At 43.0% G+C, this 25,817-nt stretch overlaps 1 protein-coding gene and 2 long non-coding RNA genes across 3 annotated transcripts in view; 2 read left to right on the top strand and 1 right to left on the bottom strand.

The window, feature by feature from the left end:
- The window catches only part of slc23a1 (solute carrier family 23 member 1), a 417,619-nt gene that overhangs the window by 139,916 nt on the left and 251,886 nt on the right, over positions 1 to 25,817 (top strand). The gene's annotated exons all lie outside the window — the stretch shown is intronic.
- LOC117516719 lies at positions 188 to 13,427 on the bottom strand. The gene is made up of 3 exons (XR_004562531.1): positions 13,417 to 13,427; positions 9,248 to 9,254; positions 188 to 320 (listed from the first exon to the last, which is right to left on the bottom strand). It is a non-coding gene; the product is annotated as an uncharacterized LOC117516719 (long non-coding RNA).
- On the top strand, positions 215 to 25,134 carry LOC117516717. The gene is made up of 5 exons (XR_004562529.1): positions 215 to 331; positions 5,609 to 5,615; positions 16,963 to 16,967; positions 24,678 to 24,687; positions 25,125 to 25,134. It is a non-coding gene; the product is annotated as an uncharacterized LOC117516717 (long non-coding RNA).

The raw sequence follows: 25,817 nt of genomic DNA on the forward strand, positions 1-25,817 counted from the left end.
AGCCACTGGTCATCGGTGGGGACCGTGTGGAAAATGTCTCTGATTTCCGGTTTCTGGGCATGCACCTGAGGGACGACCGGACTTGAATCACCAACACCATGGCACCATTAAGAAGGCGCAGCAGAGACTGTATTTCCTGAGGGTTCTCAGGAACAACCACCTTCCACAGAGACTGCTGTTGGCCTTCTATCGCTGCTCCATAGAGCATTCTGACCTACTGTTTATGTGTGTGGTTTTCCAGCTGCACAGTCACAGACAGGAAAGCTCTCCAGAGGGTTGTCACCACAGCCCAGAAGATGACTGGCTGTCCTTTGCCTTAACTACAGGAATTGTCGCTGCCCCAGGAAGGCAAAAACATAGTCAGAGATCCCTCCCACCCTGGACATCATCTGTTTGAACTGCTGTACGGGAACTGCATCAGGCAGACGGTACAGGGCATTGAAAACAAAAACAGACTTAAAAAATAGCTTTGTTGCAAGAGCTATTTGTGCACTAAATACCACTGTGCAATAATGTTTTTATAAATGGTAAATGGACTGCATTTACATAGTTCTTTTCCATCTGCATCAGACGCTCAAAGCACTTTACACATCAAAATGCCTCACATTCACCCCGATGTGAGTGTGCTGCCATACAAGGCGCTCACTACACACCGGGATCAACTAGGGGATCATCGACCTTGCCCAAGGGCCCTTAGTGATTTTCCAGTCAGGCTGAGATTTGAACCAAGGATCCTCTGGTCTCAAGCCCAATGCTTAACCACTAGACCATCACCTCCCCCTCCCCCTTTTATGCAATTGCTGTACTGTGTGAGAATTTCTGAGTGTTTTTTAGTATTAGTATTATTTTAGTATTTATTTATTATGTGTACATGCATCTTGAGGTGAGATTGCACTTTTCATTTTGTTGTGCTTGCATGCACAATGACAAATAAAAGCATTATATTCAGCACATATTCATAGCTCTCCGTCTATTAGTCCTATCAGAGTTCTCTTTTGGCATCATTCATCTGCGACCCAAAATACATAAGCACAACAAACAGCAAATGTCAGCTGTGCTATGCTGTGTGTACAAACAAAGAAAGATACTTTGACAAACAAAGGCAGTGGCTGAAGAGATTAAAACCACTAAACATTTCACTCAAGGAACCAACATAAAACTTTATTCAATCATGTTAAAAGCAACACTGAGGTACAAAAACACAATGACTCAATAACACTAACAACATTGTTAAACTAACATAAACCACAATAACAACATTTAAAACCTCAAACCCCGAACTCCCATGGTGCATTGCAGCACAACATCCATTGTTTATTAGTGTTAGCTAAAATTACTCATTTCTCCAAAAATATTTGTCCTATCAACTTTCCGTTTTCACATCGTTCATCCCTGACCCAAAAACACAAGCATACCAAAGAGCAGATGTCTGCTTCCCCTGTTTTTGCATGATTGAAGCCAAACACATGCACACAAAGGTCACTTGACTATTTTAATATAAATTAGAAAAATCCTAGGAGTATGAATTACCAATCTACATGTGTTTTGTGGACTTGGAAAAAGGTGCATGACTGGGTATCTCAAGGTGCCCTGGGGTGGCTGCAGAAGTATGGGGTATCAAAACCAGTGCCACAGGCGATCCATCCTCAATACAACCAAAGTAGGACCTGCATTCTTGGCATCACATCAGTCTTGTTCCAGGTGATTGTTGGATTTCACCAGGGCTGCCCCTTGTCACCAATCCTGTTCATGATGGTCATGAATGGGATTTCAAGGTGCAGTCAGAAATTGGAGGGTGTCCATTTCAGCAGCCTCAGGGTTGCATGTCTGCTTTTTTGCAGATGATCTGGTTCTGTTGGCTTCATCAGGCAGTGACCTCTGATGTGCATTGGGTATGTTGGAAGCCAACTATGAAGTGACTGGGATGAGAATCAACACCTCCACACCTGACCCCATGGTCCTCTGTCCGAAAAGGATGCACTGGTCTCTCTGGGTCAGAGGAAAGTTATTGCTCCAAGTGGAGGAGTTTAAGTATCATGGAGTCTTGTTCATGAATGGTGTAAGCTGGAGCATGAAATCAATAGACAGACTGAGGTGACATCTGATGTCTTACGGATGCCTTCATGGTGAAGAAGGCAAGGCTCTTGATTTAACAGTCGATTTATGCTCCTATCCTCACTTATGGTCATGAACGTTGAGTAATGACCAAAAGAAAAGGTTGCTGATACAACTGCTAGACATTAGAGTCCTCTGTTGGACATCCAGGCTTACACTCTGGGACAGGGTGAGAAGCTCAACTATTGGGGGGGGCTGACAGTAAAGCTGTAGTTCTCTCAAGAGTTTTGACATTCCTGGTAGTATACAAATAATGAATGTTTATGAGTTCAATGGTACAAATATTTTATGAGGTGAAAGCTGGAACAAACCATTCAGCGAGCCTCGTTGGTTTGTTCCAGCTTTCACCGAATTAAATATTTGTTCTATTGAAAGAATGTAAAAACATTCATTATTTGTTTTATATAATGGCTAAAATAGATCCTTGTCATTTGATATTTTATTAATTTATAAACAACAGAAAAAGGACTCACATTTTGGTGTTCCACTGCTGCTAAAGTCCAAATTGTACTGACTTCGGAATTCCATAAAATAAAATAAAAAAAAAGACTTTGTGTAGTTCCTCAGTCCAGCCAAAAATCACATCAGCGTTTCATCTGAATAGGTCTTCATGCATCCAGATGGCTTACAGCGAAGTGGATTTTGTATGTGTGTGTGTGTGTGTGTGTAGCAGCGTTAGTTAGCTCAATCAAATTACCGTGTCGTTGTCCCCCCTGCGCACGCACACGCAACCAGCTTGGTCGCCTGTGTACGTCCTCAGTGCAGCGGGAAAAAAAAATCACGTCAGAAATGAGTCCAGTTTTTCTTTCTCTGTTCCTGCTCACAGCCTCCAGATAGCACAGTGGATTTGTTTTGTGTGTGTGTGTGTGTGTGTGTGTGTATATATCTTACAAGAATTAGCAGGGTCAGTTAGCTCAATCAAATTATGTCTTGTGAGAGTTGTTGTCCCCCGTGTGTGCACGCACACACACGCAACCTGGTCAGCGCTTGTGCATGCGTGTACTCCCAAAGAAAGACTGTGTACATCCTCAGTACAGCAAAAAAAAGAAAAAAAAATCACGTCAGAAATGAGTCCAGCTTTTCTTTCTCTCTTCCTGCTCACAGCCTCCAGATAGCACAGAGGATTTGTTTTGTGTGCGTGCGCACGCATACACGTGTGGGCACGCGCATGTGTGTGTGCGCACGAACACGTGCGCACGCGATCATGTGTGCACATGTGCACGATGACGTGCGCGCGTGCCTGTGTAGAGTGCAATGGTATCAAATGTAAACCAAGCCGCACTCTAAATGCAATGCAACACAAATGGGACGAATTAATCCATGTCATGTGACATACAAAGCACCAATCAAATGACATGGATCCACTCAGCCGTTGTATAATAAGGAATCTACCGCTGTTGTCTGTTTTATTTATCCGGGTCACCGCTAACCATGAAGTTTCAGATAAGTACTTTGGTACTTTAACTTTTTATTGGTTATACTAAATTTCAATAAACACTCTCACGTACCCCCTGTAATACCACCAAGCACCCATAGGGGTATGTAGAACTACTGCTTGAGATTATCACCTCCCCAGCAGCTGTAATCATATGCATTGGTGTGCTGGATATTGCATAGAGAAACACACCTGACTGGTTGACCACAGCATACCGGAGACCAGTCCAAACCTGAGGTGTCTCATGTTGGTGAACATCTCAAACATCACTTTCCTTTGAAACAGTGGACCTTTGAATATACTCAACAGTGATTTTGTAGATTTAAAATTAAACAAAGGTACACCGTTTTCACCTTATAGGATACCTTTTGGAAATGTACTTTTGGATATAAAATGGGCACCCTCATTGTGTGAAGGTACAGGTGTAGATCAAAAAGGATACAAATATTTTGTGTGCATGTCATACCCCCAAGAGTGCAAGAGCCTGTTTATCTGAAAGAGTCTGATGTTGTGAGTGTAACCTATGGAAAGAAATGCTACCATGATTTGACATTTTACCAAAGATTTTATTTACATTATCACTTAATGTTTCTAAAAAATTTGAGTCTTAAGGGTAAATGGACTGCATTTATATAGCTCTTTTCCATCTGCATCACACACTCAAAGCGCTTTACAAATAATGCCTCACATTCAATCAGATGTGAGGGTGCTGCCATACAAGGAGCCCACTACAATAGGGGATTAAGGACCTTGCCCATGGGCCCTCAGTGATTTTCCAGTCAGGCTGGGATTTGAACAGAGGATCTTCTGGTCTCAAGCCCAACGCCTTAACCACTAGATCATTACCTCCCCTAAATACAATAACAGTTATCAGGTCTGGTTGACAGGTTAGGCTGGATGCAAATGCAGGACTCTGACAACAAGCTCTGTAAGTAAAAGCAGTAAACGGGGTCCGTACACAGTGAGGCAGTTCAACAAGAGTAACAAAACCAAAAACATCAGGCAAAAACTGTGGTCGAGGATACAGGCAGGTAATTGTAACACACGAGGCAAGCAGGTCGAGAATACAAAAACAGCTGACGAGAAGGCACTAGGCGCATCAATCTGGTGAGGGAGCAGGGAAAATGAGGAGCTTATATACACCCAGGTGATGAGGTGTAGATTGAAAACAGGTGTGCCTAGAATGCTCCAGAAAGAGGGTGTGGTCAGAGAGAGGGAAACATCCACCACCAAGAGCCAGCAGAAACAGACAAGAGAGAAAGGGACAGACAGACCCAAACAGGAAAAACCCCAGCAAGAGACTAAACAAACAGAAAGCAACTGAACAAACGAATCAAAGTAAAGAAATAAAAGCAGACAGAACTCAAATCCTGACACATATACACAGGTTTTGTGTTGTAAAATGATGGTGCTATTCTCTTTCATTTATTTTGTCCAAATTCGAAAGCTAACATTTCTGTTAAAACTGCAGATAACAGAGAGAATGGATGTGCTTATGTGATTCTTTGGTGAAGGGCAAAATCTTTGTAGTCCCATTTCAGGTTCTTATACAGTCAATGAAACTAGAAATTCTGCAGTATACTGGGCAGAATTGCCCAGTTAACTTCATTACATGGTTTTACAGTATCCATTTCAATGGATGATAACCCAGTTTTATTTTTCAGGATCAGTCTTGTGACCAGGTCATAAGTTTGATTCCTATTAGAAGGAGAAAAATGCAGGAAGGCAAAGATTAAAAAAACCATCTGTCTCAACCACCAAGCAGCTCCAGTGTACTTTACCTTCACATGCTGAAGGTAAAGCACTTCTGCACAGGAAAGCACAATAAAAATGCAGCTAGTTTTGTCGTACATGACTGCAGTCTGTCCCCAGTAACAGCACAAGACTGTGTCTAGATTAACACTACTAAAGACCGATTAAATTACATGATTGAAGCCAGTGGTGGCCAAAGAACACATGAAAAATGAGTAAATAAAAAAATAAAACCCCAGACACTGTCATCATCTTTCAAAAGCAGTAAAACGCAGTATTAGAAGTCACAGTTTATCTCAGTATTAGATACACCGTCATTTACAAACGAAAAAGCTGCCGCTTTTTTCACATGCTTTGAACCCTGTGGCTTAAAGGAAATGGCATCTCACTAATTTAGAAGATCTTCACTTAGCCTGGAAAAAGAGTCTGTTGCTCTATAAAAAAGCCCTCCGTAAAGCTAGGACATCTTTCTACTCATCACTAATTGAAGAAAATAAGAACAACCCCAGGTTTCTTTTCAGCACTGTAGCCAGGCTGACAAAGAGTCAGAGCTCTATTGAGCTGAGTATTCCTTTAACTTTAACTAGTAATGACTTCATGACTTTCTTTGCTAACAAAATTTTAACTATTAGAGAAAAAATTACTCATAACCATCCCAAAGACGTATCGTTATCTTTGGCTGCTTTCAGTGATGCCGGTATTTGGTTAGACTCTTTCTCTCCGATTGTTCTGTCTGAGTTATTTTCATTAGTTACTTCATCCAAACCATCAACATGTTTATTAGACCCCATTCCTACCAGGCTGCTCAAGGAAGCCCTACCATTATTTAATGCTTCGATTTTAAATATGATCAATCTATCTTTGTTAGTTGGCTATGTACCACAGGCTTTTAAGGTGGCAGTAATTAAACCATTACTTAAAAAGCCATCACTTGACCCAGCTATCTTAGCTAATTATAGGCCAATCTCCAACCTTCCTTTTCTCTCAAAAATTCTTGAAAGGGTAGTTGTAAAACAGCTAACTGATCATCTGCAGAGGAATGGTCTATTTGAAGAGTTTCAGTCAGGTTTTAGAATTCATCATAGTACAGAAACAGCATTAGTGAAGGTTACAAATGATCTTCTTATGGCCTCGGACAGTGGACTCATCTCTGTGCTTGTTCTGTTAGACCTCAGTGCTGCTTTTGATACTGTTGACCATAAAATTTTATTACAGAGATTAGAGCATGCCATAGGTATTAAAGGCACTGCGCTGCGGTGGTTTGAATCATATTTGTTTAATAGATTACAATTTGTTCATGTAAATGGGGAATCTTCTTCACAGACTAAAGTTAATTATGGAGTTCCACAAGGTTCTGTGCTAGGACCAATTTTATTCACTTTATACATGCTTCCCTTAGGCAATATTATTAGACGGTATTGCTTAAATTTTCATTGTTACGCAGATGATACCCAGCTTTATCTATCCATGAAGCCAGAGGACACACACCAATTAGCTAAACTGCAGGATTGTCTTACAGACATAAAGATATGGATGACCTCTAATTTCCTGCTTTTAAACTCAGATAAATCTGAAGTTATTGTACTTGGCCCCACAAATCTTAGAAACATGGTGTCTAACCAGATCCTTACTCTGGATGGCATTACCCTGACCTCTAGTAAAACTGTGAGAAATCTTGGAGTCATTTTTGATCAGGATATGTCATTCAAAGCGCATATTAAACAAATATGTAGGACTGCTTTTTTGCATTTACGCAATATCTCTAAAATCAGAAAGGTCTTGTCTCAGAGTGATGCTGAAAAACTAATTCATGCATTTATTTCCTCTAGGCTGGACTATTGTAATTCATTATTATCAGGTTGTCCTAAAAGTTCCCTAAAAAGCCTTCAGTTAATTCAAAATGCTGCAGCTAGAGTGCTGACGGGGACTAGAAGGAGAGAGCATATCTTACCCATATTGGCCTCTCTTCATTGGCTTCCTGTTAATTCTAGAATAGAATTTAAAATTCTTCTTCTTACTTATAAGGTTTTGAATAATCAGGTCCCATCTTATCTTAGGGACCTCGTAGTACCATATCACCCCAATAGAGCGCTTCGCTCTCAGACTGCAGGCTTACTTGTAGTTCCTAGGGTTTGTAAGAGTAGAATGGGAGGCAGAGCCTTCAGCTTTCAGGCTCCTCTCCTGTGGAACCAGCTCCCAATTCAGATCAGGGAGACAGACACCCTCTCTACTTTTAAGATTAGGCTTAAAACTTTCCTTTTTGCTAAAGCTTATAGTTAGGGCTGGATCAGGTGACCCTAAGCCATCCCTTAGTTATGCTGCTATAGACGTAGACTGCTGGGGGGTTCCTATGATGCACTGTTTCTTTCTCTTTTTGCTCTGTATGCACCACTCTGCATTTAATCACTAGTGATCGATCTCTGCTCCCCTCCACAGCATGTCTTTTTCCTGGTTCTCTCCCTCAGCCCCAACCAGTCCCAGCAGAAGACTGCCCCTCCCTGAGCCTGGTTCTGCTGGAGGTTTCTTCCTGTTAAAAGGGAGTTTTTCCTTCCCACTGTAGCCAAGTGCTTGCTCACAGGGGGTCGTTTTGACCGTTGGGGTTTTACATAATTGTTGTATGGCCTTGCCTTACAATATAAGGCGCCTTGGGGCAACTGTTTGTTGTGATTTGGCGCTATATAAAAAAAAAATTGATTGAATTGATTGATTGATTAAACAACGGAAATACATCCATTAATGCATTGATTGGCAGAATAAAATACACGTAGTAAATATAAATTCTCACCTGTTAGTTTCATTGGGATTCATCTGAATAAATAATCCACGTTTTAAATCCAAAACAGTGTCTAAACGTGAAGAAAGGTCCCACCCTCTGTACACACAGCTGCGCCATGAGAGCTCCTCTCCCCCACAGAGTCTTGGCGATTAAATTACAGCCACAAAGAAATAAAATAAAATAATGTTAAAATTAGTCTGTTTTGTTTTTGTGTCGAGTGGACGACTCACTGTAACGTGCAGTGAACCTGAACTACATTACCCACAATGATCCCTGCGTCGATTGGCCAATCACGTTTTGCGCTTAATGATAATGTCATCAGCAAGCGACAGGCAGCCAGTCTGCTCCGTGGCTAGAAACACACTACAAACGGACTAAAATTTTTGATTTTAGGGTTTACAAACGTTTTTGACCATTAAACTTTACCAGCAAAGAAAATGTTATCGGACTGAAAGTTATTGGAACTAAATTTATTGGAAGATAATTGGGCCGGTGATGGTTTTAAAATTTATCTGAAAAGCTAATCTGATAGCAAAGGATTAGCTGAACTGTGCCCACCACTGATTGAAGCCGGCTGGTACACAAAGGAGGAATTGCATGCCACTCGTGAAAAATCTGAGCCGCCTCAAACACCTCGTACAGCTGTCACCACAACCATTCACGCACACCAGCGACCGGAAGACAGTGAGTGCCCTGCCTCGACTCCTCTCTCGGCAGGTGTCAGCCAAATTCCATGTGCCACACGCAAACATCCAACACCGCTCGCTGGGCACTTAGAAAAGGTGGGGCTATTCGCACTGCTGGCACGAGCAGAGAGCAAATAACCACATTTGAGCTGTTTGTGAAAATTGTTTAAGTGCAACACAAGTGTAGTGTTACCAAGCAACACACATGGGTGTGACTGTGCCAACCCCCCTCCCCACACACACACACACAAACAGCTTGTGCAGTGTCATTCCCCAACACACACACACACACACACACACCATGAATCCAACATTGTCAGCTGTGGCTGTGGGTCCCAGAGTCCGGTTGTTGTCCAACGTAGTGCGCTGCTGGAACAGCTGACTGCTGTGTACTGTAACTCAGCTGGAGAACACGCAACGCACATGTGCAGGCCGGGGCTACGCCCTCATGACATACTGATAATTACATACAGACGCGATCACATGAGGACTGGCCAGCGACTGAGCGCGCAGCACGGTGTGAAATTAATGAGTAGGGCAGGCTCATGTCATTTCCACTACGTAAATTGTAGTTTACATGACAGACAGAAAGAGTAGAAATTAAATAAAACTAATAAGGGTAAAGGTGTGAACTCCGTCATGTGTGATCAGTTTGCTCATATGCTTTACTGTGGACATACAGTGCCTGTCAGCTGACCGCCGGCTGGCAGCTCGACCTGATCGTGCTTGGAAAGTGTTCCATTAAAAACACAGACATCAGACAGATGCAGGACAAAAAATAATAATACATACATAAAATTAAAATCACAGAACAAAGGAAGAGAGAGTGAGCCTTTTTTTCTGTGAGCCGACGAAGTCAGAAGACAAATGGGCGTGTCCCTGTGACCTGCAGCTGTTCAGATATCTGTGCTCACAAGTCACAGCTGGAGAACACCTGCAGTGGCTTGTAGAATATAACCTTGCATAACTTCACTGTGAAGTGCAGATGTCCGCATGCTGTCCTCACGTGGAAATAAATTAAAACACACATATCGCTTCAGCTGACCGCTGCGTCAGCGCACCGCAACACTGGACAACACAGCAAAGCACGTGTAACTGCGGTGTAACTAACCACACTGGAAGAATTAAAACACATATCTCATTTGGCTATTTTGGCTCTCTGTTGGGACTGTTTACACAGAGACTGCTACCTGCTGCTTTGGACTTGAACTAACAGTCTTTTTCAAGACTTTTTTACTTTTTTACCTTTTTACTTTTTTTAACTTTTTTACTGTGCTCCAACGCCTAAGGAAGACCTCTAACGGTCGAAACATCGCGACGGAGCACTTTTATCAGCTAACTTTCATTAGCGTTGGCAAGCTAACTAGCTTGCTAACGCTTTCGTTTTTATATTTTATTTTTTATTTTTATTTTATTTTAGCACCGTTGTCGTGCGTTTGCTGTTGTCGTGCGTTGCCTGTGCTGCTTCATGGCCTGTTTGGTGCCTTGATTGGGGCACTCCTTCTGATGAATCACCTCTGGATTATTTGCACATTATTCACTTTGTGTGTTTTTGGGAATCCACTAGCTTAGTGCAGCTACTAGCTCTTAGCCGATTTAGCATGGCGGCTTCTCCTGTCTCTCCCGTACTTTTCTGCTCTGGGTGTGAAATGTTTAGTTATTCCTCGGCCTCCTTTAGCAGTAACGGTACTTGTAATAAGTGCAGCTTATTCGTAGCTTTGGAGGCCAGGCTGGGCGAATTGGAGGCTCGGCTCCGCACCGTGGAAAATTCTACAGCTAGCCAGGCCCCTGTAGTCGGTGCGGACCAAGGTAGCTTAGCCGCCGTTAGTTCCCCCCTGGCAGATCCCGTGCAGTCGGGAAAGCAGGCCGACTGGGTGACTGTGAGGAGGAAGCGTAGCCCTAAACAGAAGCCCCGTGTACACCGTCAACCCGTTCACATCTCTAACCATTTTTCCCCACTCGACGATACACTCGCCGAGGATCAAACTCTGGTTATTGGCGACTCTGTTTTGAGAAATGTGAAGTTAGCGACACCAGCAACCATTGTCAATTGTCTTCCGGGGGCCAGAGCAGGCGACATCGAAGGACATTTGAAATTGCTGGCTAAGGCTAAGCGTAAATTTGGTAAGATTGTAATTCACGTCGGCAGTAATGACACTCGGTTACGCCAATCGGAGGTCACTAAAATTAACATTAAATCGGTGTGTAACTTTGCAAAAACAATGTCGGACTCTGTTGTTTTCTCTGGGCCCCTCCCCAATCGGACCGGGAGTGACATGTTTAGCCGCATGTTCTCCTTGAATTGCTGTCTGTCTGAGTGGTGTCCAAAAAATGAGGTGGGCTTCATTGATAATTGGCAAAGCTTCTGGGGAAAACCTGGTCTTGTTAGGAGAGACGGCATCCATCCCACTTTAGAGGGAGCAGCTCTCATTTCTAGAAATCTGGCCAATTTTTTTGGATCCTCCAAACTGTGACTGTCTAGCGTTGGGACCAGGAGGCAGAGCTGTGGTCTTATACACCTCTCTGCAGCTTCTCTCCCCCTGCCATCCCCTCATTACCCCATCCCCGTAGAGACGGTGCCTGCTCCCAGACCACCAATAACCAGCAAAAATCTATTTAAGCATAAAAATTGAAAAAGAAAAAATAATATAGCATCTTCAACTGCACCACAGACTAAAACAGTTAAATGTGGTCTATTAAACATTAGGTCTCTCTCTTCTAAGTCCCTGTTGGTAAATGATATAATAATTGATCAACATATTGATTTATTCTGCCTAACAGAAACCTGGTTACAGCAGGATGAATATGTTAGTTTAAATGAGTCAACACCCCCGAGTCACACTAACTGTCAGAATGCTCGTAGCACGGACCGGGGTGGAGGATTAGCAGCAATCTTCCATTCCAGCTTATTAATTAATCAAAAACCTAGACAGAGCTTTAATTCATTTGAAAGCTTGTCTCTTAGTCTTGTCCATCCAAATTGGAAGTCCCAAAAACCAGTTTTATTTGTTATTATCTATCGTCCACCTGGTCGTTACTGTGAGTTTCTCTGTGAATTTTCAGACCTTTTGTCTGACTTAGTGCTTAGCTCAGATAAGATAATTATAGTGGGCGATTTTAACATCCACACAGATGCTGAGAATGACAGCCTCAACACTGCATTTAATCTATTATTAGACTCTATCGGCTTTGCTCAAAAAGTAAATGAGTCCACCCACCACTTTAATCATATTTTAGATCTTGTTCTGACTTATGGTATGGAAATAGAAGACTTAACAGTATATTCCCTGAAAACTCCCTTCTGTCTGATCATTTTTAATAACATTTACATTTACCCTGTTGGACTACCCTGCAGTGGGGAATAAGTTTCATTACACTAGAAGTCTTTCAGAAAGCGCTGTAACTAGGTTTAAGGATATGATTCCTTCTTTATGTTCTCTAATGTCATATACCAACACAGAGCAGAGTAGCTACCTAAACTCTGTAAGTGAGATAGAGTATCTCGTCAATAGTTTTACATCCTCATTGAAGACAACTTTGGATGCTGTAGCTCCTCTGAAAAAGAGAGCTTTAAATCAGAAGTGTCTGACTCCGTGGTATAACTCACAAACTCGTAGCTTAAAGCAGATAACCCGTAAGTTGGAGAGGAAATGGCGTCTCACTAATTTAGAAGATCTTCACTTAGCCTGGAAAAAGAGTTTGTTGCTCTATAAAAAAGCCCTCCGTAAAGCTAGGACATCTTTCTACTCATCACTAATTGAAGAAAATAAGAACAACCCCAGGTTTCTTTTCAGCACTGTAGCCAGGCTGACAAAGAGTCAGAGCTCTATTGAGCTGAGTATTCCATTAACTTTAACTAGTAATGACTTCATGACTTTCTTTGCTAACAAAATTTTAACTATTAGAGAAAAAATTACTCATAACCATCCCAAAGATGTATCGTTATCTTTGGCTGCTTTCAGTGATGCCGGTATTTGGTTAGACTCTTTCTCTCCGATTGTTCTGTCTGAGTTATTTTCATTAGTTACTTCATCCAAACCATCAACATGTTTATTAGACCCCATTCCTGCCAGGCTGCTCAAGGAAGTCCTACCATTATTTAATGCTTCAATCTTAAATATGATCAATCTATCTTTGTTAGTTGGTTATGTACCACAGGCCTTTAAGGTGGCAGTAATTAAACCATTACTTAAAAAGCCATCACTTGACCCAGCCATCTTAGCTAATTATAGGTCAATCTCCATCCTTCCTTTTCTCTCAAAGATTCTTGAGAGGGTAGTTGTAAAACAGCTAACTGATCACCTGCAGAGGAATGGTCTATTTGAAGAGTTTCAGTCAGGTTTTAGAATTCATCATAGTACAGAAACAGCATTAGTGAAGGTTACAAATGATCTTCTTATGGCTTCGGACAGTGGACTTATCTCTGTGCTTGTTCTGTTGGACCTCAGTGCTGCTTTTGATACTGTTGACCATAAAATTTTATTACAGAGATTAGAGCATGTCACAGGTATTAAGGGCACTGCGCTGCGGTGGTTTGAATCATATTTGTCTAATAGATTACAGTTTGTTCATGTAAATGGGGAATCTTCTTCACAGACTAAAGTTAATTATGGAGTTCCACAAGGTTCTGTGCTAGGACCAATTTTATTCACTTTATACATGCTTCCCTTAGGCAGTATTATTAGACGGTATTGCTTAAATTTTCATTGTTACGCAGATGATACCCAGCTTTATCTATCCATGAAGCCAGAGGATACACACCAATTAGCTAAACTGCAGGATTGTCTTACAGACATAAAGACATGGATGACCTCTAATTTCCTGCTTTTAAACTCAGATAAAACTGAAGTTATTGTACTTGGCCCCACAAATCTTAGAAGCATGGTGTCTAACCAGATCGTTACTCTGGATGGCATTTCCCTGATCTCTAGTAATACTGTGAGAAATCTTGGAGTCATTTTTGATCAGGATATGTCATTCAAAGCGCATATTAAACAAATATGTAGGACTGCCTTTTTGCATTTACGCAATATCTCTAGAATCAGAAAGGTCTTGTCTCAGAGTGATGCTGAAAAACTAATTCATGCATTTATTTCCTCTAGGCTGGACTATTGTAATTCATTATTATCAGGTTGTCCTAAAAGTTCCCTAAAAAGCCTTCAGTTGGTTCAGAATGCTGCAGCTAGAGTACTGACGGGGACTAGCATGAGAGAGCATATCTCACCCGTGTTGGCCTCTCTTCATTGGCTTCCTGTTAATTCTAGAATAGAATTTAAAATTCTTCTTCTTACTTATAAGGTTTTGAATAATCAGGTCCCATCTTATCTTAGGGACCTCGTAGTACCATATTACCCCATTAGAGCGCTTCGCTCTCAGACTGCGGGCTTACTTGTGGTTCCTAGGGTTTGTAAGAGTAGAATGGGAGGCAGAGCCTTCAGCTTTCAGGCTCCTCTCCTGTGGAACCAGCTCCCAATTCAGATCAGGGAGACAGATACCCTCTCTACTTTTAAGATTAGGCTTAAAACTTTCCTTTTCGCTAAGGCTTATAGTTAGGGCTGGATCGGGTGACCCTGGACCATCCCTTGGTTATGTTGCTTTAGACGTAGACTGTGGGGGGGTTCCCATGATGCACTGTTTCTTTCTCTTTTTGCTCCGTATGCATCACTCTGCATTTAATCATTAGTGATCGATCTCTGCCCCCCTTCTCGGCATGTCTTTTTCCTGGTTCTTTCCCTCAGCCCCAACCAGTCTCAGCAGAAGACTGCCCCTCCCTGAGCCTGGTTCTGCTGGAGGTTTCTTCCTGTTAAAAGGGAGTTTTTCCTTCCCACTGTGGCCAAGTGCTTGCTCATAGGGGGTCGTTTTGACCGTTGGGGTTTTTCATAATTATTGTATGGCCTTGCCTTACAATATGGAGCGCCTTGGGGCAACTGTTTGTTGTGATTTGGCGCTATATAAGAAAAAAGTTGATTGATTGATTGATTGATTTGCGGTGTGGTCACCAGCGGATCACTGTGCGCTGTACATGTGTCAAGAGTTGAACCTGGTAGAAAAGACAACTCAAATTATCACAGAGAATGACCACGTGAGGAAACACTGAATTTCTTTCCTGATCACGGAGAGCCGGCGGGCATGACCCTCGTCACTGTCCGTCAGTCAGCTCTGAAGGGCCCACCCACTCACAAAATTTGATGCAGCATAGCTCCAGCCGTTCAGACATTTTCCTCACAATGAAAATCCGATGAGGGGGGAGGACCAGTGCTCACTCAAAGCCTGCCCACAGGCGAATGATGCAACCGACAGGCGTGGAAAAACTCACGCATGCGCACGAAGGATCAAGCTTGGCTGACGTAAAAACATATGAATCAAATCCATATAGTTTTTGAAAAAAATAAAAAGGTCCATTACTTTTCTCACAGACCTCGTAAGCAAAAGGTCATTTTACAGTGTGAGCAGTTCAGAGATTAACTAGGAAAGTAATATTAATTGAAATCACACATATACGAGGTCTGTTAGAAAAGTATCCGACCTTATTATTTTTTTCAAAAACCATATGGATTTGAATCACGTGTGATTGCATCAGCCAAGCTTGAACCCTCGTCCACATGCGTGAGTTTCTTCATGCCTGTCGGTTTCTTCATTCGCCTGTGAGCAGGCTTTGAGTGAGGTGTGGTCCATCCCTCTCGTCGTTTTTTTATTGCGAATAAATGTCTGAACGATTTGGATATTTGCTGCATCAATTTTTTTCCAGAAACTGTACGAGACCTCCAGGTGGACACCGTTCGAAAAATTAATATGGCTTTCAGGGACGATTTTATGAGGATTAAACACATTACGGGGTGTTACTTTAAGGACGGCCCACAACTGCTGAGAGCGCGGCGCGCTCCCAGCGCCGATGGACAGGCTGACACCCCGCAAAAACAACCAGATCATTTCCAATGTGAAAGCTTTGTTGATCCGGGACCTCGTCTGACTTTCACAAAAAGGCAGAAGATGTGGACGTCAGCACTTTTTCCGGCACATTCCACCGTTACAGGAGTTTTTTTTTTTCATGGAAAAAGAAGCCGAGGGACGCGCCACGGAGCCGTTCATTACGCGGGACAAAACCACCTCGGTGTTGGTCTCACAGGACGGCTTAAAGGTGGATTTCAGACGGATTCCGGTTGCTTTCCAGTCGTGTGAATATCCGATTGTGATTGTGCATGAGCTGAACATGCCAGAACATGTCCTGTGAGGCTTCATCACGGCGTTTCTTTTCACCATGCAGCTCCGCCACGACGCGCAGCATTCCTCCGCCTTTGTTACTCTTTCCATGACAAAAACTCCTGTAACAGTGAAATGTGCCATTCATTTCTAAACTGGACGCTGTCTTGATCTGGTATGTCCTCTGACTAGCACAGGAATTGTGAAAAGACGTGGTCATCAGCACATTTTCCGGCACATTAAGACAGACGTGCGGAGGAGTTCGGCGCGTCGTGGTGCAGCTGCTCGGTGCAAAGAAACGCCGTGATGAAGCCTCACAGGACATGTTGGGGCTTGTCCAGCTCAAGCTCAATTTCTCAGATATTCACACGACAGAAAAGTAACCGGAATTCGTCTGAAAGCCGTCCTGAGAGACCAACACCGAGGTGGTTTTGTGCCGCGTCAAGAGCGGCACGGTGACGCGTCCCTCGGCTTCTTTTTCCATGAAAAAAAAACTCCTGTAACGGTGGAATGTGCCGAAAAAGTGCTGATGTCCACGTCTTTTCACAATTCCTATGCTAGTCAGAGGACATACCGGATCAAGACAGCGTCCAGTTTAGAAATGAATGGCACATTTCACTGTTACAGGAGTTTTTGTCATGGAAAGAGGAACAAAGGCGGAGGAATTACGTGCGTCGCGGGGGAGCTGCATGGCGAAAAGAAACGCCGTGATGAAGCCTCACAGGACATGTTCTGGCATGTCCAGCTCATGCACAATCACAATCGTATATTCACATGACTGGAAAGCCAATAGTCAATAGTCAATCAATTTATATAGCACCAAATCACAACAAACAGTTGCCACAAGGCGCTTTATATTGTAAGGCAAGGCCATACAATATTTACGTAAAAACCCCAACGGTCAAAACGACACCCTGTGAGCAAGCACTTGGCGACAGTGGGAAGGAAAAACTCCCTTTTAACAGGAAGAAACCTCCAGCAGAACCAGGCTCAGCGAGGGGCAGTCTTCTGCTGGGACTGGTTGGGGCTGAGGGAGAGAACCAGGAAAAAGACATGTTGTGGAGGGGAGCAGAGATCAGTCACTAATGATTAAATGCAGAGTGGTGCATACAGAGCAAAAAGAGAAAGAAACACTCAGTGCATCATGGGAACCCCCCAGCAGTCTAAGTCTATAGCAGCATAACTAAGGGATGGTTCAGGGTCATCTGATCCAGCCCTAACTATAAGCTTTAGCAAAAAGGAAAGTTTTAAGCCTAATCTTAAAAGTAGAGAGGGTGTCTGTCTCCCTGATCTAAATTGGGAGCTGGTTCCACAGGAGAGGAGCCTGAAAGCTGAAGGCTCTGCCTCCCATTCTACTCTTACAAACCCTAGGAACTACAAGTAAGCCTGCAGTCTGAGAGCGAAGCGCTCTATTGGGGTGATATGGTACTATGAGGTCCCTAAGATAAGATGGGACCTGATTATTCAAAACCTTATAAGTAAGAAGAAGAATTTTAAATTCTATTGTAGAATTAACAGGAAGCCAATGAAGAGAGGCCAATATGGGTGAGATATGCTCTCTCCTTCTAGTCCCCGTTAGTACTCTAGCTGCAGCATTTTGAATTAACTGAAGGCTTTTCAGGGAACGTTTAGGACAACCTGATAATAATGAATTACAATAGTCCAGCCTAGAGGAAATAAATGCATGAATTAGTTTTTCAGCATCACTCTGAGACAAGACCTTTCTAATTTTAGAGATATTGCGTAAATGCAAAAAAGCAGTCCTACATATTTGTTTAATATGCGCTTTGAATGACATATCCTGATCAAAAATGACTCCAAGATTTCTCACAGTATTACTAGAGGTCAGGGTAATGCCATCCAGAGTAAGGATCTGGTTAGACACCATGTTTCTAAGATTTGTGGGGCCAAGTACAATAACTTCAGTTTTATCTGAGTTTAAAAGTAGGAAATTAGAGGTCATCCATGTCTTTATGTCTGTAAGACAATCCTGCAGTTTAGCTAAATGGTGTGTGTCCTCTGGCTTCATGGATAGATAAAGCTGGGTATCATCTGCGTAACAATGAAAATTTAAGCAATGCCGTCTAATAATACTGCCTAAGGGAAGCATGTATAAAGTGAATAAAATTGGTCCTAGCACAGAACCTTGTGGAACTCCATAATTAACCTTAGTCTGTGAAGAAGATTCCCCATTTACATGAACAAATTGTAATCTATTAGATAAATATGATTCAAACCACCGCAGCGCAGTGCCTTTAATACCTATGGCATGCTCTAATCTGTAATGTAATAAAATTTTATGGTCAACAGTATCAAAAGCAGCACTGAGGTCTAACAGAACAAGCACAGAGATGAGTCCACTGTCTGAGGCCATAAGAAGATCATTTGTAACCTTCACTAATGCTGTTTCTGTACTATGATGAATTCTAAAACCTGACTGAAACTCTTCAAATAGACCATTCCTCTGCAGATGATCAGTTAGCTGTTTTACAACTACCCTTTCAAGAATTTTTGAGAGAAAAGGAAGGTTGAAGATTGGCCTATAATTAGCTAAGATAGCTGGGTCAAGTGATGGCTTTTTAAGTAATGGTTTAATTACTGCCACCTTAAAAGCCTGTGGTACATAGCCAACTAATAAAGATAGATTGATCATATTTAAGATCGAAGCATTAAATAATGGTAGGGCTTCCTTGAGCAGCCTGGTAGGAATGGGGTCTAATAAACATGTTGATGGTTTGGATGAAGTAACTAATGAAAATAACTCAGACAGAACAATCGGAGAGAAAGAGTCTAACCAAATACCGGCATCACTGAAAGCAGTCAAAGATAACGATACGTCTTTGGGATGGTTATGAGTAATTTTTTCTCTAATAGTTAAAATTTTATTAGCAAAGAAAGTCATGAAGTCATTACTAGTTAAAGTTAAAGGAATACTCGGCTGTGCTTGTTCTGTTAGACCTCAGTGCTGCTTTTGATACTGTTGACCATAAAATTTTATTACAGAGATTAGAGCATGCCATAGGTATTAAAGGCACTGCGCTGCGGTGGTTTGAATCATATTTGTCTAATAGATTACAATTTGTTCATGTAAATGGGGAATCTTCTTCACAGACTAAAGTTAATTATGGAGTTCCACAAGGTTCTGTGCTAGGACCAATTTTATTCACTTTATACATGCTTCCCTTAGGCAGTATTATTAGACGGTATTGCTTAAATTTTCATTGTTATGCAGATGATACCCAGCTTTATCTATCCATGAAGCCAGAGGACACACACCAATTAGCTAAACTGCAGGATTGTCTTACAGACATAAAGACATGGATGACCTCTAATTTCTTGCTTTTAAACTCAGATAAAACTGAAGTTATTGTACTTGGCCCCACAAATCTTAGAAACATGGTGTCTAACCAGATCCTTACTCTGGATGGCATTACCCTGACCTCTAGTAATACTGTGAGAAATCTTGGAGTCATTTTTGATCAGGATATGTCATTCAAAGCGCATATTAAACAAATATGTAGGACTGCTTTTTTGCATTTACGCAATATCTCTAAAATCAGAAAGGTCTTGTCTCAGAGTGATGCTGAAAAACTAATTCATGCATTTTTTTCCTCTAGGCTGGACTATTGTAATTCATTATTATCAGGTTGTCCTAAAAGTTCCCTAAAAAGCCTTCAGTTAATTCAAAATGCTGCAGCTAGAGTACTGACAGGGACTAGAAGGAGAGAGCATATCTCACCCATATTGGCCTCTCTTCATTGGCTTCCTGTTAATTCTAGAATAGAATTTAAAATTCTTCTTCTTACTTATAAGGTTTTGAATAATCAGGTCCCATCTTATCTTAGGGACCTCGTAGTACCATATCACCCCAATAGAGCGCTTCGCTCTCAGACTGCAGGCTTACTTGTAGTTCCTAGGGTTTGTAAGAGTAGAATGGGAGGCAGAGCCTTCAGCTTTCAGGCTCCTCTCCTGTGGAACCAGGTCCCAATTCAGATCAGGGAGACAGACACCCTCTCTACTTTTAAGATTAGGCTTAAAACTTTCCTTTTTGCTAAAGCTTATAGTTAGGGCTGGATCAGGTGACCCTGAATCATCCCTTAGTTATGCTGCTATAGACGTAGACTGCTGGGGGGTTCCCATGATGCACTGTTTCTTTCTCTTTTTGCTCTGTATGCACCACTCTGCATTTAATCATTAGTGATCGATCTCTGCTCCCCTCCACAGCATGTCTTTTTCCTGGTTCTCTCCCTCAGCCCCAACCAGTCCCAGCAGAAGACTGCCCCTCCCTGAGCCTGGTTCTGCTGGAGGTTTCTTCCTGTTAAAAGGGAGTTTTTCCTTCCCACTGTAGCCAAGTGCTTGCTCACAGGGGGTCGTTTTGAACATTGGGGTTTTTACGTAATTATTGTATGGCCTTGCCTTACAATATAAAGCGCCTTGGGGCAACTGTTTGTTGTGATTTGGCGCTATATAAAAAAATTGATTGATTGATTGACTCTTTGTCAGCCTGGCTACAGTGCTGAAAAGAAACCTGGGGTTGTTCTTATTTTCTTCAATTAGTGATGAGTAGAAAGATGTCCTAGCTTTACGGAGGGCTTTTTTATAGAGCAACAGACTCTTTTTCCAGGCTAAGTGAAGATCTTCTAAATTAGTGAGACGCCATTTCCTCTCCAACTTACGGGTTATCTGCTTTAAGCTGCGAGTTTGTGAGTTATACCACGGAGTCAGGCACTTCTGATTTAAAGCGCTCTTTTTCAGAGGAGCTACAGCATCCAAAGTTGTCTTCAATGAGGATGTAAAACTATTGACGAGATACTCTATCTCACTTACAGAGTTTAGGTAGCTACTCTGCACTGTGTTGGTATATGGCATTAGAGAACATAAAGAAGGAATCATATCCTTAAACCTAGTTACAGCGCTTTCTGAAAGACTTCTAGTGTAATGAAACTTATTCCCCACTGCTGGGTAGTCCATCAGAGTAAATGTAAATGTTATTAAGAAATGATCAGACAGAAGGGAGTTTTCAGGGAATACTGTTAAGTCTTCTATTTCCATACCATAAGTCAGAACAAGATCTAAGATATGATTAAAGTGGTGGGTGGACTCATTTACTTTTTGAGCAAAGCCAGTAGAGTCTAATAATAGATTAAATGCAGTGTTGAGGCTGTCATTCTCAGCATCTGTGTGGATGTTAAAATCGCCCACTATAATGATCTTATCTGAGCTAAGCACTAAGTCAGACAAAAGGTCTGAAAATTCACAGAGAAACTCACAGTAACGACCAGGTGGATGATAGATAATAACAAATAAAACTGGTTTTTGGGACTTCCAATTTGGATGGACAAGACTAAGAGTCAAGCTTTCAAATGAATTAAAGCTCTGTCTGGATTTTTGAGTAATTAATAAGCTGGAATGGAAGATTGCTGCTATTCCTCCGCCTCGGCCCGTGCTACAAGCGTTCTGGCAGTTAGTGTGACTCGGGGGTGTTGACTCATTTAAACTAACATATTCATCCTGCTGTAACCAGGTTTCTGTAAGGCAGAATAAATCAATATGTTGATCAATTATTATATCATTTACTAACAGGGACTTAGAGAGACCTAATGTTTAATAGACCACATTTAACTGTTTTAGTCTGTGGTGCAGTTGTAGACCACATTTAACTGTTTTAGTCTGTGGTGCAGTTGAAGGTGCTATATTATTTTTTTCTTTTTGAATTTTTATGCTTAAATAGATTTTTACTGGTTGTTGGTGGTCTGGGAGCAGGCACCATCTCTACGGGGATGGGGTAATGAGGGGATGGCAGGGGGAGAGAAGCTGCAGAGAGGTGTGTAAGACTACAACTCTGCTTCCTGGTCCCAACCCTGGATAGTCACGGTTTGGAGGATTTAAGAAAATTGGCCAGATTTCTAGAAATGAGAGCTGCTCCATCCAAAGTGGGATGGATGCCACCTCTCCTAACAAGACCAGGTTTTCCCGAGAAGCTTTGCCAATTATCTATGAAGCCCACCTCATTTTTTGGACACCACTCAGACAGCCAGCAATTCAAGGAGAACATGCGGCTAAACATGTCACTCCCGGTCTGATTGGGGAGGGGCCCAGAGAAAACTACAGAGTCCGACATTGTTTTTGCAAAGTTACACACCCATTCAATGTTAATTTTAGTGACCTCCGATTGGCGTAACCGGGTGTCATTACTGCCGACGTGAATTACAATCTTACCAAATTTATGCTTAGCCTTAGCCAGCAGTTTCAAATTTCCTTCAATGTCGCCTGCTCTGGCCCCCGGAAGACAATTGACTATGGTTGCTGGTGTCGCTAACTTCACATTTCTCAAAACAGAGTTGCCAATAACCAGAGTTTGATCCTCAGCGGATGTGTCGTCAAGTGGGGAAAAACGGTTAGAAATGTGAACGGGTTGGCGGTATACACAGAGCTTCTGTTTAGAACTACGCTTCCTCCTCACAGTCACCCAGTCGGCCTGCTTTCCCGGCTGCTCGGGATCTGCCAGAGAGAAACTAACGGCGGCTAAGCTACCTTGGTCCGCACCGACTACAGGGGCCTGGCTAGCTGTAGAATTTTCCACTAATTTTCCAAAGCAACCGTAATCCATCTGAAATCCACCTTTAAGCCGTCCTATGAGACCAACACCGAGGTGGTTTTGTCCCGCGTAATGAACGGCTCCGTGGCGCATCCCTCGGCTTCTTTTTCCATGAAAAAAACTCCTGTAATGGTGGAATGTGCCGGAAAAAGTGCTGACGTCCACATCTTCTGCCTTTTTGTGAAAGTCAGATGAGGTCCCGGATCAACAAAGCTTTCATGTTGGAAATGATCTGGTTGTTCCAGCGGGGTGTCAGCCTGTCCATCGGCGCTGGGAGCGCGCTGCGCTCAGTTGTGGGCCGTCCTTAAAGGGGCAGTAACACCCCGTAATCTGTTTAATCCCCATAAAATCGTCCCTGAAAGCCATATTAATTTTTCGAACGGTGTCCACCTGGAGGTCTCTCACAGTTTCTGGAAAAAAATTGATGCAGCAAAGATCCAAATTGTTCAGACATTTATTCGCAATAAAAAATAGACCAGAGGGGTAGACCACACCTCACTCAAAGCCTGCTCACAGGCGAATGAAGCAGCCGACAGGCATGAAAAAACTCATGCATGCGCACGAGGGTTCAAGCTTGGCTGACACAATCACACGTGATTCAAAGCCATATGGTTTTTGAAAAAAATAATAAGGTCGGATACTTTTCTAACAGACCTCGTATATATATGAAAGACAGAATCAAAGACATTAATCAACACGCCATGCTGGCTGATGTCTTCATGAGACTGTTGGGAAAGTGTAGTGACATGGACCCACAACAGGGGGCGTAAATGAACGGACAATAGAAGGAGTTAAATTTGAGCACTTTACTGTTGTGAATGCCACAACCACACACAGCAGATTATAGAATAAATACAAAGTCAATAGATAAAGGTGTTGTGTGGGCAGGCTCGACGATAGGAGACGCCCGTCTAGAGAAGAACCGGAACCACACGATTTCCTCCACCACCGAACCCGAAGGATACTGGAGCCGCCAGGTCCCGAGTCCCCCAGGTGGCCACCGTCTCCGCGTGTTGGATCTGGTACTGCTGGCGAAGAGCAAAGACAGTCAAGTGTGGGTGTGTGTACACCCAGTAACAACAACGGTGGGAATTCCACCTCCACCTCTAACACACTCGTGCAGCTCCTGTCTCAAACACTTATCTGACGGAAAGCAGAGCGAAGCAGTCGCGGCCCACGCCGGTCCTCCGGGGAGACAGCTGCAACAATGTATCTACTGGAATCAATATTGGAATATTCAGGCTGAGAGTATTACCTCCGTAGGAGAACGATATCTCAGCGACGTGGTGGAAGTGTCATCCTGCTTTTATCCGGAGTGAAGTGCAGATGATCGGTGACAGCTGTCATAGTTGATGAGTGACAGCTGTCACCTCGGCTGTTCCTGTGAGGCGGCAGCACCCTCTCGTGCCTGAAGCCCGCACTTCAGGCAGGTCGCCCTCTGGTGGTGGGCCAGCAGTACCTCCTCTTCTGGCGGCCCACACAACAGAGACAAGTGCATCAGATCATTCATGTAAACTTAAAAGGGAGAACAGTAATCCATATTTCATTACTTCCTGGTGTATTATCTAGGCGGAGGCTAAGTCCGCCTTTATAACGGAAATTAAGCCTTTTTTTGTTTTTGCTCCGCCGCTGTGTGTGCGACTTTCCATGTGCTCGCACTGTGTTCATGCACGCAAACACACTTGTGCACAAAACTGTTGCCGCGGTATCGTGCACGCCTGTCTGACCCTCCTGACAGCAGGTGGAATGTTTTGCCATTCCCTATTTCATTTTCTGTTTGCAGATTTTTGGCTGGTTTTTGCTTCTTTTGCCCAATTTCGTGTTATGTGTGAAGGGGCCCTAATACAGTCTTCTTGAGGTACACGGAATCTTGTTGATGTTCACAGACTGTGTGTTCATGGATTGTGATGTTTTGAGGGATATTTGTTCTTAGAAATCTGTGTGCATGAAACAAATGGAGTAAATTGATATATGGATATGGAGTATGTATTGATATCAATGTGCAAGACATTTTGATGCTCAACATTCCTTTCAGATTCATGCCAATGTCAGATGCCAAAGTGTTTCAATTTCAATTCATTTCATTCTATATAGTAGCAGCAAATCACAACAAAGTTGCCTCAAGGTGCTTCACACAAGTAAGGTCTTACCCTAACCCTAACCTTACCAACCCCCAGAGCAAGAACACAGGCAACAGTGGTAAGGAAAAACTCCCTCTGAGGAAGAAACCACAAGCAGACCAGACTCAAAGGAGTGACCCTCTGCTTGGGCGATGCTATAGACAGCATGTGCTGTGGTGCTGTTCTTCTCCTTACCCACTCTGATCAAGGGATTGAACCTATGACCCTCACATAGCCCCTTCTTTAACCTTTAGGGCAGTACTTCTTCACAGATGGTGTGTTTCTGTCTTAGGGCCCTGTCCCAGTGGCGTTTAGGAGGATTTGCGCATGAAATGAGGAGACAAAAGCTGAGCGTCCGGACCAAAGGTGGGCGGAAATGACAAATGTCCCGGGGTGGATCAGCAAATACCTGAGGAAGAAAAGCGGATATAACAGGGAACAGAAGCGAAGGCGACCACGGAGGCGCCCCCATGAGGGGCACAGCGGCCGTGATGCACTCGCTCCATCCGTGCCCACTCTGTCTGCATTAGAGGATGACATTTTTCGGGAGTTCCCGTGGGTCACGTGATTCCTGCGGGATTCCCGCGGGATGGGAGTCAAAATTTTATCAATCCCGTGATTGGGATGGGACGGGAATAAAAATGAACGGGAGCGGGCAGGAGGGGCAATGCCAAAAATAGATGATGATTTTCATCTATTTAATGCCGCGTTCACACCGGGCGCGATCAGACGCTACAAATTCACGGGGGTTGCGTGGCGACGGATGCGCCAACTTCGCCCGGTGTGTCGCTCTGCTTTTGCTGTGAAAATTCACCCCGTCAGGAGGAGCTTCCATTCCGCTCGCCGGCTCTGGTTGTCAGTCAAATTAACATGACGGACCTTGATCACACGGAGCGAGTTGGTGTGAAAAGCTCCCAATACAGAGAGTATCATTATTTGCTGCAGGAGCTGTGTCTGGATGACGGCTGCTTTCAGTGGTCCTTCATGCAGGACCCAGTTTGAGGACCAACTTTCCCGGTCACACGCGCACATGTAAACAATTAAAAAAAAAAAAAGAAACTCCGCTGCTTGCTGCAGCTCGCTCTTCCACCAAAAAACTCAGAAACCCATTTGTTCTATTATATATCTGTGTAGT

This window comes from Thalassophryne amazonica, chromosome 9, assembly GCF_902500255.1.
Source record: "Thalassophryne amazonica chromosome 9, fThaAma1.1, whole genome shotgun sequence".
Lineage (NCBI taxonomy): Eukaryota > Metazoa > Chordata > Actinopteri > Batrachoidiformes > Batrachoididae > Thalassophryne > Thalassophryne amazonica.